Source organism: Quercus robur, chromosome 8 (assembly GCF_932294415.1).
Source record: "Quercus robur chromosome 8, dhQueRobu3.1, whole genome shotgun sequence".
Taxonomy (NCBI): domain Eukaryota; kingdom Viridiplantae; phylum Streptophyta; class Magnoliopsida; order Fagales; family Fagaceae; genus Quercus; species Quercus robur.
Window position 1 is genome coordinate 40,548,483 of NC_065541.1, and position 14,711 is coordinate 40,563,193.

Sequence of the window (14,711 nt, forward strand, 5' to 3'; positions counted from 1 at the left end):
AGAAAACTCCTTCGGTTTCTTCAAAGACACACACACAGTGATCATGGCTTCCAAAATACAATTGGTTTCGCTTGTCCTCCTGCATTTCCTCATATTTGGAGCACTCTCCTACGCTCTTGCTTATATGGCTATGAAACGCAGTAGTGTTAGTATTCAAGAACCCACTTGATCCTCTCTTCTTTTCTTTTCTTTTTTTTTTTTTTCCTGTTTTTAGTAATTGATGAGTTTTGTGGTACTTCTCATTATTTGTGTTACACTTCATAGTATTTCACATTGGCTTCGATTTGCCAACTTAATTATATGTGGTTTGTTAAAAGAGAATAGCTTATGTTAGCATAAGCTATTCTCTTGCCTCTAGGATTTTTTGATCAGTTTGATAGTGTGGCCAAAAAAAAAAAGGAAATCTTTTGTAGGAACTTCAATTGTTGCTAGCAAGAACACTTGCATACTAGTTAGCGTAGGCCACGAACCAAATATACTTCGAGAAATACACAAATTCTGCAATATACTCAAATGTTCATGTGCTTGCTTATATGAAAAATACGTTCTAGTAAATTACTAGATGCATATCATAGGAAAGTCCTTAGTATCAGAAAAATAATTAATAACCAAAGTTCTCTTTTAAATCTTTCTAAAGTATGAGAATATTAACTTTAAAAGTGGTACTCCAAAATACAATACCAGAGGCTCTTTTATTTGTGAACTCATCTAATTAGTGCTAAAAATGATCATTGGCTGCGTGATGTTTTTTTGTCAAAATGTTTATATTAATTCAATAATCCATCAACATTTTCTTGATCAGGCAACGCTGGTGCTCATTTCTGATACGAAATCTGCCTACTGTGCCTACGCTTATGATGATGCTTCCTGGTTGGGCATGTTCTCCAGTATATCACTCATGTGTGCTCAAATGATTGTCATGGTTGCAAGCAGTTGTTTTGTTGGGAGGAATCTGAGTCCTGGTTGTTCTAAGGCATGGGCATTTGCCTTCTTCATTGCTTCATGGTGAGAGTTCTCTTCTTCCTCTTCTTTTTTTGCCCTACCCCCACCTGCAAGTTAGTGTGTCGATTAATTTTTACTTATATGGTACTCGAATTTGGCGTAATCAGTAACCTTGTAACATTCACTTGCATTCTTTTCCATTTATCTCTATATATGTTATATAGAGAGAGAGATAAAGATACGAACTAACTTTGGCAGCCTAGTCCCAAGAAAATATAACATAATTCATCATATGCATGCTACACTTACTGTCAGACCCCTAAATTGGGTCACTAATTTAATTTCTGTAAGATCTTATGCTCATATACTGTCCAATTCGGTTTCATTTGATCTGTCTCAGGGTTTCATTCTTCGCTGCAGAGGGAATCCTTCTTAAAGCTTCCATTAGAGGAGCCTTTTCATTTGACTATGTGACCATGTTTGGATACATGCCAGTTGGTTGCCAGGACATGAGGAAAAAAATGTTCGATGATGGAACAATTTATATTCTGTTTACTTGCGTAACCTCCCAGATCTACCATTTGACATATTGGAAAGCCCAACATAATGTCTAGTGGCAATGTCACAATCATAGTGGATATTGAGATTAAAGAAAAATCAAATACAATGTCAGGGGCTCAGGGCTTAGATGATGCAATAGATTTACTACAATCCTACTATAGGCTTCATATTTTTCCATCCAGAATATTCAAAAACCATTGTAAATTCTGGCTTTAAAAATCATATACAATATCTGGGCTTAGATGGTACAATGGGTTTACTACAATACTAATATAGGCTTCTTCTTTTTTGTCCATTATTCTCAAAAACCAATTTAATTTCTGGCAATTGCCTGCACATATCTATAATAAAGCAGGATTTACTAAATTGAAGGGGTTTCATTTTTTTCTACTTTCTCCCTCAATATTTCAGATATTTTTCTGGCTTTAAATTTATGTGATAATGGAGATTGTTTTATCTGATAGTAGTAAATGCATCCGATTCGCTTAATGATAAACTAGATGGTTGAAAATGCCTGAATTGTCAACAAGTTCTCCTAAATGAAAACAAGAGATGCATCTTGAAGTAAGGAGAGGTTAACTACATTGGGTTTGTTTAATTAGTCCCATGGAATTCATGAAGGGGGCCAAGTCTTTTAGTCTACATTTTAGAGCTACCCCAAGAGGGGAGTAGAAAGCAACTTGTATAAAGAAATAGTAACATAAAAGTAACATAAAGAAATAGTCCCATGGTGCTGCTACAAATAAAAGTAACATCAAGAATCCATGCTTTCCCATTATAACATTCAAAACCCATTAAAACAGTTTAGGGAACAAGGAATATACTATAGGAGTATGCGCTACCTCAAATACCACCACTACTGTTAACGGGTGAGGATATATAGAGCAAAACATGTCAGTAAGGTTTAATATGCATGTCACAATTAAAGATATATGACCCATTGTACTATCTTAAATCCTTTGTGTTATCGAAATCCAAATTCATTGTATTAACTATTAAGAATCATGTTCGTATTGCAAGTAAGTAACATAACCCTAAAATTAGTTCACCCTTTTCGCAATATGAAAGGTTGAATGGCATCGGTTGGAAATGAAAAATAACAGATCGTACACTCCTTTCTTTGCATGCGGTGTGGCGGTGGAAGTGTGTTTATATATTCCAAGAGTACCACGTACAAATGATAATTCCTTTCCATATAATAGTGGGTTCCATAATTTAAATTTATGGTACGATCCTACATTCATATGAATATCTAATAATTTTCGGTATATATGTGTGTTTTCATTAATCTAACAATGGTATTATTGCATTTATGTTGAATATTGTATCTTCATGTGGGAATAGAGCTGATTACGTATAATGAAATGCCTAGAAATTAATATATGACAAAATATGAACATAAACACAAAATAAAAATTGCTTTTCAGTAAAAATTAGAAACTTTTGAGATAGAATTTGCATTTTGAACAAATTTTTGGCATTTCAGCTGGCTACTAAACACAGGAAAGTTGAAGAGAATTGAACTTCAACCACAACCATCAATCAATCCATCACTAACAAATTAATTTTATTTGCCCGCGTCAAGAAACCATGTCACCCATGTGAATGCTCATTTGAAGCATAAATGGAAGCCTCCTAATTGCATGCCGTACGTACGATTCCAATTGAGCAAAATTAGAACCAACTTTATTTAGGCAACAGGTCTATGTGAAAGAGTTTGATCTTTTCGAAATAATATAAAAGCTTTGGTTTCTTAATACAATAATCAAATGCTTAAAACTTTTACATAATATACGACAAAGTAATAATTATTTTGCATTTCCCTATAATTAAACAAAGGGGGTTGCTTTATTTTTGCTCATAAATTAATAAATATACTATTATTCATATGGCAAAATTTCTATTAATTGAATATGGGATATATGATATCAAAAGGAATATTGTTAATGTGTTGGCCTAATAATAAAGTAAAATTGTCATGAAGCACACGTCATAGGTTTAAATTATATTATATCCCAAAAAAACATTTTGGTATTTTGATCCATGAATTTGAAAAAAAAAAAAAAATAGATGTCTATCCGTACTATATAATATATATTTTTCTTTTGAACAAATTTCATCTATCATGTATATAAATATATAAGATAAAATAAAAATGAAGTAAAAGAAGAAGGGTGAGGCCACATCAATAAATACCGTCTTATCATAGTTTGTATCCTTTAATGGATTATTTTTAATGTTTATTGATATAGTAGTTTCACAAGTCTGAATAATTTGATCATAAATCTCATGATTTGAGTACATGTGATGTGAACCCTTGCGTGTAATTGGACTAAGAAGTCTAGAGCACTTAAAATTCCACAATACATCCAATCATGGTTTTTTTTTTTTTTTTTTTAGCCTCCCCTTTCTTTTTACCCGTGCATTTGCATTGTGGATGCTTTTTTTATGCTTGGTATGCAATTTCGTATTTATTAATTTACTAAGGATTGGATGCTGTTCCGTAAGTTTTAACCATTAATTTTTAAATTTGATTATTCATGGACTAATAACTTCATCGGAAAGATGCATATATGCTTGTGGTGAAATTGTTGTACTTACTATGCTGATCGAGCTAAAGAATAATTTGATAGCAATCAGGTTAATCACATAAACAGGTTATAGCATTGATGATTTGAGGATTAGGCTCGTTGTCCTGTTGCCCAACCAAGAGAGATTATATATTATAGGAAATTTGAAATATGGATGAAAGTGAGAGATTATAACCCTAAAAGGTCACCTATTTGGCATTTAGCACAATGTCTTAATATAAACTTCTTCTTCTTTTTTGAGAAAATAATATAAACTTCTTTTTACTGATCAAGCACTACCCATTCCATTTGGTGGTCTTATATATTTATGAGATTCACTATATATATATATATATATATATATATATATATATGCATGATACATTTTGTGGGGACCGGCCCAGAGTAATAAGTTGGCTGGGCCCTAGGCCCGTCCGAGAACCAGTTCTTCCGAGGAGACATCGTGGCCCAGGCAATCCTTATTTAGGCCCACCGGGCAAAGAGAACATATCCGAGGAGTAATTCCTCCTCGGACACTGCAAAATCCAGATCAAAGGTGCGTCCAAGCCACTGTAGTCCATCTCCCAAATACGTAAAAAGAAAGGAAACCCAAAATATCTTAGCAAAGGCTGCCACCACCACATTAAATACATCACAACTACTCTCCTGACCGCATTAATGAAGAGAAGACCCCTGAACAGTGCTACCTTGGCCACTGCAACTCACAAAGAATTGATAAGAGTGTCTGATGAAACAGGTGCTCAAGTAGGGGTTTAGATGATCAACAAGTGTAAAGCCCAGATGATAGGAGAGGGCCTATATAATATGTAATAGCCCCCCAAGAGAAGGGGACGGAAAAAATGAGGAGAGGAGGAACACAGAAGAGAAATTTTACTGTATTAATATATGCCTAGGAATGAAGTTTCGAGCCTGATCACTTAAGAGGGATCTCTCTTCACGTCCATCTTTTTCGTTCTTCTTTCTATATTTACTTAACCCATGCAACAAACCGTTTAAGCTAACTGAAACCAAGTTCTTTAACCCATACTCTACAAAAAATTCATAGTGTGAGACTTTTTGGACCAAGACTTGACCAACAAAGATTGGGCCACTAGAATTGTGCCCTTACACATTTCATCATGATTGTATAAAGTGTTCACACATTAATGTTATAATTATAATTTTAGAATTGGATTCTTGATAGTTTTAAAAATTAAAATATTAAAGTGGTCTTTTTGATATGTTTCCTTCTTCTTCTTCTTCTCCTTCTTTTTTTATTATTTTTATTTTTTATTATTTATTATTTATTTTATAGAAATTTTATAGCTATATTTGATGATAGACATTACCCTTTATTCCATGATTACCTTGAATCATGTAGCACTGCTTATAACATATGGATACAAGTCACAATATTTAAGTAAAATTTCAACTCTTGCTAGCTTTGTTTCTTGTTTTACTTTAGTGAAATTTTAATATATTATTATTTAACTTACTTGGAGAACAAGTAACCATAGCCTAACATGGTGTATCACTTTTCCTTTTTATGTTAACCATGTAGTTTCCTAAGGAATTCCCTTACCTTAATTTGTATTTGCAAATTTGCACGTATGTGTGTGTATATATAAATATACATCCCTTCACCCATCTTATAGTCTATGAGAAAACTCTTTTAATTTCCTCAAAAGACACAAACACAGAGTGATCATGGAGAAAACTTTGGCTTCTCTACTCTTCTTTCTTTCCCTCATCATCCTTGCTCAAGTTATGTCCTACGCTTTGGCTTATATGGTTCAGAAACGCGGTTTTGTAAGCATTGAAGAACCCACTGATCCATTCTTTTGTTCTGTTTTAGAAATTGATGAGTTTTGTGGCACTTCTCATTATTTGTGTTAAACTTCAGAGTATTTCATATTGGCCTCTATTTGCTACCTCCATTATATGAGTTTTATTGGAAGTGAATAGCTTATGTTGTTGCATTGCCTGTAGAATTTTTTGATCAGTTTGACACAGTGGCCAAGAAAGAGGAAATCATTTTTAGGAACTTAAATTGTTGATAGCAAGAACACTTGCACAGTAGCTAGCGTAGGCCCCAAACAAAATATTCTCAAGAAATGTACAAATTCTACAATATTCTCAAATGTTCATCATGTAATTATATGAAAAAAATTACGTTCTAGTAATCAATGCATATCCTAGAAAAATCCTTAGTATGAGAAAATTAATCAACTACCAAAGTTCTCTTTTAAATAATTAAGTCTCTTTAAAGTTTTAAGAATGTTAACTTTAAAGTAGTAGTACTAAATATCAATACCTTTCTTGCATTAGCCAACTCATCCAATTAGTGCTAAAAATGATCATTGGCTGCCTGACACAAGTGATTTTTCTATTGTTTGTCAGAATGTTTATATTCAATAATCCATCAACCTCTTCTTGATCAGGCAACGCTGGTACACAATTCTGAGACGAATTCCGCCTACTGTGCCTACGCTTATGATGAAGCTTCCTTGTTGGGCATTTTCTCCAGTATATCACTCGCGTGTGCTCAAACGATTGTCATGGTTGAAACCAGTTGTTTTTTTGGGAGGAATCTGAGTCCTGGTTGTTCTAAGGCATGGGCATTTGCCTTCTTCATTGCTTCCTGGTGAGAGTTCTCTTTTTCCTCTTCTTTTTCACCCTACCCCCACCTGCAAGTTAGTGTGTCGCTTAATTAATTGCATATAGATAAAAGTAATGAGGCACTCGGCTTAATCAGTAATTCTGTAACATCAACTTATATTGTTTTCCATTTATCTCCACATATAGAGAGAGATATAGATATGGCTACCTTCAGTAACCTAGTCGCAAGAAAATGTAACATAATTCATCATATGTGCTGCTTAGTTCAATTGGGTCACTAATTTTAATTTCTGTTAGATCTTTTGCTCATATGATTTCCAATTTGGTTTCATTGATCTGTCTCAGGGTTGCATTCTTCGCTGCCGAGGGAATCTTGCTTACAGCTTCCGCTACAGGAGCCTTTCCGTTTGACTACATGAGCATGCTTGGCTACATGCCAGATTGTTGCGAGGACATGAGGAAACAAATGTTTAAAGATGGAGCAATTTGTGTTGTGTTTACTTCCATAGCCTCCGAGCTCTTCCTTATGGCATATTGGATAGCCCAACCAAACGTCTAGTTACAATGTCATACACATAGTGGAGATTTAGATTATAAAAAATAAAAATGAAAAATACTATGGGTTTAATACAATTCAACTATAGGTTTCCTCTTTCATCCATTATATTTAAAAACCAATGTAAATTCTGGCATTTCCTGCATATATCTATAATAAAGGAGGTACTACTAAATTGAAGGGTTTTCCATTTTTTTATCAGACTTTAGTTCTCCCTTATTTTTAAGATATATAGTTATTCTGGCTTTAAATTTGTATGCGATAATGGAGATAGTTTTATTTGATGGTAGTAAATGCATCCAATTCTCTTAATGATAAACCAAGATGGTTGAAAATGACTGAAATTTCAAGAAGTTAGACACATCTTCAGAGAGGTTAATCCAATTGGGTTGTTTTTTTTGATGAACCGTCCAATTGGTTTGTTTTAGTGGTTTCCAAGTTTTATGTAATTAATGAAGGGGTAAATTGGTAAAGTCTCTTAATCAACTTTTTAGAGCCGCCCTAAGAGGGAGACTAAACACACCGGAGGGATTAATCAGGTGCTCTAAGAGTCTTAGACACCCACGTTGGTAAAATAATAATAATTAAACAAATTATAAAAAAAAAAAAAAAAAAAAAAAACAAACAAACAAACAAAAAATAGGTAGTTATCCTTGAAATAAATGCTGCGTCCTTGATGAAGAAAAATTAATTGTACACATAAATTGATGGATAATACCATTGAAGCAAGATGGGAAGCGTGAGTGTGGGGTAATTATTGAGTATCCCCATAGTATCATAAATGTATACTCTTCTTTTTTACATAATTGCGAATTTCACTAATTAAATTTATTTGTAAGTCCCATTAATTAAATTTATGATGAAATTTGCAATGGACTTGGTTTAGGTCCAGTGCTTCAGTGCACTAGACCCGGTCAGATGGTGACACATGTCTAAAAATAGACATATATCATAATCTCAATGGGTCTAATATTACTGGATATTGAACTTAAACCTGACTCACTCAAAATTTTGTTTTTGAGAAAAACCCACCCACAATTTATGTGAGAATAATAATATGTATTTATGATACTCTCAGAATATTCAATAATTTTCCGTAAGTGTGAGTATAGTATAAATGCAAACGTTGCGTGCCATGCCTGCGCCAATGCTTCGTCGTTTTATGATCTAGACTAGCTTGGGCTTCACAGATGACAAAACTCACACAATCCAGCTTTAGTAATATTAGACCCGGTCAGATGGTGACACATGTCTAAAAATAGACATACGTCATAATCTCAATGGGTCTAATATTACTGGATACTGAACTTAAACCTGACTCACTCAAAATTTTGTTTTTGAGAAAAACCCACCCACAATTTATGTGAGAATAATAATATGTATTTATGATACTCTCAGAATATTCAATAATTTTCCGTAAGTGTGAGTATAGTATAAATGCAAACGTTGCGTGCCATGCCTGCGCCAATGCTTCGTCGTTTTATGATCTAGACTAGCTTGGGCTTCACAGATGACAAAACTCACACAATCCAGCTTTAGTAGTACCGTATGAATAATTGAAATAGAGTTGAAAAAAGTAAACACACAATAAATAAAAGTATCTTATTCCTACATTCACAAAAAGTGAGAACTACTGATTTTCCTACTCTCTCACGAGAACTTCTTTGGCCAGATATTTATAGAGATTATACATGAATTATTTTAGCTAAGTAATTCCCTAATTCTCTTACAAGATAACCAATCAACTAAATTTACAATCAATGAATCCAAATAGACAAGAACTATGGCAGAGTCATGGCATGAGTTATGGCAAGATTATGGACCAAAAAATTGAAGAGAGATATCATGGAAATGATCATCTTCAAATCCCTTTAGTCAGCAGAAGTTAAGACAGCAATCAATTTAAGATATAACGTGTATGCCTTGTCAAAGGCTCAAGCAAGGCCCCTAGTATTATAGGTATTGTACTATTACCAATCAAATTCTTGGCAGGTGAATCCTAGACTGTGATATTCCTTTTTGTCTATTTTGGGCGTGAGTTTGAACTTTTGAAATGTAACAAATTAAATTCTAGAGTCAGAATTGTAATATAGTTCCTTGCAAAAAAAAAAATTGTAATATAGTTAACGAGAGAGAGAGAGAGAGAGAGTACAAGGCTCAATTCTTGCTTCTTTTCCTAGAAGTCAACCCACTCCACATGTCCCTTTGTGGAACCTACCTACCAACCCAATGGGTTGAATCTAATTTGATACCATTTAGTCATGCCCCCAACTCATCATCACTAGCATGAAATTGCCCTTCACAATTTTAAAATGTCTAATACCATTTAGAGTCCTAGGTCTCCATATAAGGCACATCAACTCCCTCTACCTTGGTGACGTGGGAGAGAACTAAGTTTAACTATTTGATACATATGACGAGCTTACAAAAGGCTTGGGCTGATCTCTCTCTCTCTCAATGTTTACTCAACAGTGTTATTACCTCTCAAAAGTTTAGGGATTAATTTTGTACTTTTAAAACTCTAGGATTTAATTTGTATTACCCCTAAGCTATAGATTTTAAGGTGAAATTCGCCTCTTTTTCTTCCTTTTTAAAAAAATATTTTTTAGAGTAAGTGTGATAGTCCTTCATTCGACTTTTATACAGGACAATAATTTTTTTTAAGTCAATGATGCATTTAAGTCAATGCACCTACTTCTAAAGCATAATTGCTTTAATTATTTAATGATGATTTGTTTAAATTATCTAATCTTGATTAAAATAAAATGTAGAAATGTAGAATGTCATTTGATCATCTCATAAATGAGTCGAAGGAGATTCTTCTAATTCAATTTGAAGGAAAATTTTGTTCAAATAAAAACAAAGAATAATCTATGTATTTCTATGCCTGTAAGATGATTTATATATACAGGCATTAGAGTGTCATTTAAGCAGTATGTATGCACAACAAGTAATATATCATACAAGTAAAGTAGACTGGACTTGGACACACTGGGCTAGGTGTGTATGTACATTAACATCCCCCTCAGACTCAAGATGGTGAAGAAGCCATCTGGAGTTTAAAGAGAAGATCACGATGATGATGACCAGGTGAATAAGACTTCGTAAAAAGATCTGCAAGTTGATCGACAAAAGAAACAGAATAAAGGCAAAGACTACCAGTATACACATTAACACGTTTTAATCCAAGTATTCTCTTCATCATATTCTAAACAAGAGTTTTGTAATTGAATAACATAACCCAAATTTTTTTATGGGAAAAATTCAAATCCTATGCTGCCACCCATAAGTCTAAAAAGTAAAACCTATGGAAAAACGTTCTGACTTTCCTCTTCAAACCGGGGGGAAATGAATTTAAAATTATGCATATACCTTTGACACACTCTGGTGGGAGAAACCGCATTCATGGCTATTCGATAAAATGTTTGGTGCACTCAAATTCTTGAAAGGGAAACGTGTGGACCATCCCTGGCCTGGCTAAGCTCAACGAGTCCAACACTACCAACATTGTTGGAGGGAGTGGAGATATTATTGGAGCCATTACTAAAATGGGCCAACGAGGATGATGATGATTATCATATATAATAATCATGTCAACGCGTTGACTTTGTCAACCCAATTAGGGTAGTTGACTTTAATTAACCCTCACACCTTTCTTTTTTTGCTGATTAATCTTTCACTAAGTTTCATATAAACCAATTGTTTTCGAGGAAATCTATGTTGCTTCAACCAATGGTAGCACAACAACAAGTAGGAAGTGTTCTCATTCACTTGCATAAGCACTATCAACCCAGTACAAACTATATAGTATTTAGAGTGGTTTGCTTTAATAGAGGTGTATTTTGCTGCATACTTGCGTGTTTAAGCTAGATTGCATTTCAGTTATTCACCTGTGCTTGTGCAAAAGTTCTGGGAACCCAATAATATTGGAAAGAATATGATAATTTTAATTATTATGTGGGTTTTCTTCGTTCTAGTTTCCCACCACAATGCCTCTGATGTGAAGCAATATCTTCCATGTGCTCGCCACTCATTTTTATATTGATCAATCTTATCTTATGCTTATATTTGTATAATACTAGTTTGAATTAGCCGATGAAATCATTGAAATGTGACATTGATAATATATAGTATATACTATACCATAATTTATTTTATCTTGGAATATGATTAATTATTTTTTAATAAACCAAACCATGTTAGACTTCGCAACAATCCATAAAATAGAGTTAATAAATAAGCTTGCATGTGAAAAATTGATACTAAAATGAGTGTGCGCCATGTCATGGTTGCATTTCACGTTGACCCGTATGTTTTGTATGTTATTTCAAGGGAGTCCCCCTCTTTTCATGTTATTTCTTTCTTTCCACTTTTGTTTATATGAAATACTTAATTTACTTTTTTCTTATAAAAAAAATGGGAAGCTACCAATCACAACTTAAGCTTATATATGGATAATTACATGGCACTATTATCACCAATCGGAGAATATGATTGGTGTAAGAATAAAATAACACCTAGTTTAAAATATATAATAAGTTTTATTTGGTAGAATAGTGTATATAATCTAATAAAAGGCTTTGATTAAATCTTATTTATACAATTAAAAAAAAATACATTAATGTTTTGGTCTAATAATAAAGAATAATCATCACGAAACAAATAACAGAAAAAAACAGAAAGAACACGAGCTTATAGATGGAGAAAGAGGTGGCGCAGTGATTTTTGAAACTAGTGGAGATAAGGATGAATGTTAATGGCTAGTGATCGAAGTTGGGTTGTTTGGCTATGGGGAAATTGAGATCTGTTGGGATGTGGAAACCTAATCAATTTGCAATAAGTTGCTAGCCGTTGAAGTGTCTCTTAATTAGGTGTTGCTTTATTATTGGACTAGCCAGTCACATTGTAGTGATGGTATATGAACAGATTAGAAGTGATATGCTCTCCAATTACATGACATCTCATAAAAGTTTAAGATTCAGAACGTTAGGACAAGCAACAACAACAACCAAAAAATGCTTTTGACGTTGAGCATTTTCCACCCTTCGAAAGTTGAAACTAAGAAGCATATATTTACACATGTTACTTTCAAGAAGATATGGCATGTAAACCTGTCATTCCTTAGATAGGAGACGTAGTCGCAATAACATAATATGTGGAAGACAAGTGTTAGGTGGATGGTGCTCAATGATTGTAGATTACAAATATCTATGTTCCATCAATCACCTTAGCTTCTCCACAAGGAGAAAATACATTGTGTTTTCGATACATATATCTTCCTTCTTACATAAGAGTAGACCCCACAAGGAGAGGGAGGATGCATGCACCGGAAACACCATATACTACCTCCTCCGCAAGAGAGCATGACTCAATATAGTTTGAGGCCTACGACAATACTTTTAAATGGGTTTTTTTTTTTTTTTAATTTTAATATCACTTTAATATTAATTGCCAAAAAAATCTACTTCAATAATATTTAATTAATTTTTTATACAATAATTTTTAATTTAAAATCCATTATCCTTACTTTTTAATTTGATTTTTTTTTTTTTACTACAAAAAGTTTACGAAGTGAGATGGCAATAAATGTGATTGGTGGAACGTTAACAAGATAATATAACAAGTGAGTATTTGAATTATTTCTTTTAATTAGTGACACATCAATTTATAAGAAACAGCCAAACAAAGGTATTTATACCTCTTCAAGTATCTGACTATTCCTTCAAGCATGTACAATCCCCCTATTCCATACACGCACCAAATTATTATAGTGAGGAATCCCTTGAAGATGGCTTCAAGATATTATCAAGAGGTTTCGAACTCATAATCTTGTATAATAATATCACTAGTGTCTCTAACATCACTCAATTTTTTAGGCCTTCTTAAGAGTGGAGGAAAAATAATATAACTCAAAAATCTTAAAATAGTAATAAAAATAAAAAGCAAAAAACGTATCCCATATATGGAGCATTTTCCTAATATGGGCAGTGGCAAATCCAGGAATGTTTCTCAAGGTGTTCCTGGCAGGGATAGACTCAGGATTTGAACTTAAAGGGGGCCCAAAGCAAAAGGGTCAATTTCATACTAAGGTCATTTAAGTTTAGTTAAGAAGAAGAAAAAATGATATATTTGGATACCAATCAATCCTAATGTACCTTTTAGAGTTATCAATTTATATATATATATATATATATATTATATTTTATTTATTTATAAATTAGAACCCCACTTTTTTCATTTATTTATTTATTTAAGAGCTTTTAAAAAATGTAAATTCATATAATCTATTTTTAAGCCATAAATTAATATATGTAGTGTGTGTTTGGCATGGCTTAATTTTGCCAGCTTATTTTACTATTTAGTTTATTTTTATTATTATTCATGAGTCCTCCTGCACCTTTTAGTACTATTCATGGGTTTCATTGTATTATTTCAACTAACTTTTACCGTTATCTACAATACTTTTAACAAAAAAATTTCAATTTTAATAAAATAAGTGGATCCCAAACAGACCTCTAACTTAATAATATACTGCACAAGATACATTTTGATTTCTATCACAACTCATTAATATGAAAAACAAAATAGATAAAAGGTAGGAAAAAGAAAGATGTGGAGAAGTGAATCCCACGTGTAGAGTGGATGGACTCATGGACAAAATACAATAGTAAAAACCACATGTGTGTCTGACATTTTTGACCAAAAGCTTAAAAGTAGATATAGGGAAAGTAAAAAACCTCTTGAGAAAACAAAGAGATAGTGGGCTGGTAGAGAAATCGAAGTAGAAGAAAGAAAATAATAGAGGAGGATTTCAGCAAACTGGTGGAGAAATCTAAAGCCAAAGAAGAAGAAAAAAATAGAGGAGGATTTTTGTTGTTCAAACAGCAGACAACACAACCATAACAGTATGACAGTCTAGGCAAGAAGAACTGAAGAAGCAATGAAGCATAAAGGAATAAAGGATTCAGGTAAAAAACGACAGTTGTTGGAGGAAAAAATAAGAGTTGAGAGAGTGAAATTAAGGGAGAGAAATTTAAATGGGTAAAATTGGGAATTTGTGATTTCTGTTTTGTTATTTTAGATTTGTGGTATGATTATATTATGTATTTTTTTTTTTGTTTAGACCAAAATTTTGTTCTATTTTAAGGTTTTTCTTGTTACAAGTTGTTGACTATTGTGATCTCTTTGGGCTGATTTGATGAAATTTTGATGATGGGGGCCTAGATTTTGGAGAGAGGGGGGGGGGGGGGGGGGAGCGAAGTTGTATGTGAGTATCTAACTTGATGCATATATTCCTACTAATTTTTTTTTCTAAAGGTCCGGGGGATTTTGAGGGTGTTCCTAACTTTTTTTAGGGTGTTCCTAATTATTTTTTTAGGGTAGATAAATAAAAAATTTTAATTTATTATTTATATATATATATATATATATTTTTTTTTTTTTCAGGTCAGGGTGTTCCTGGG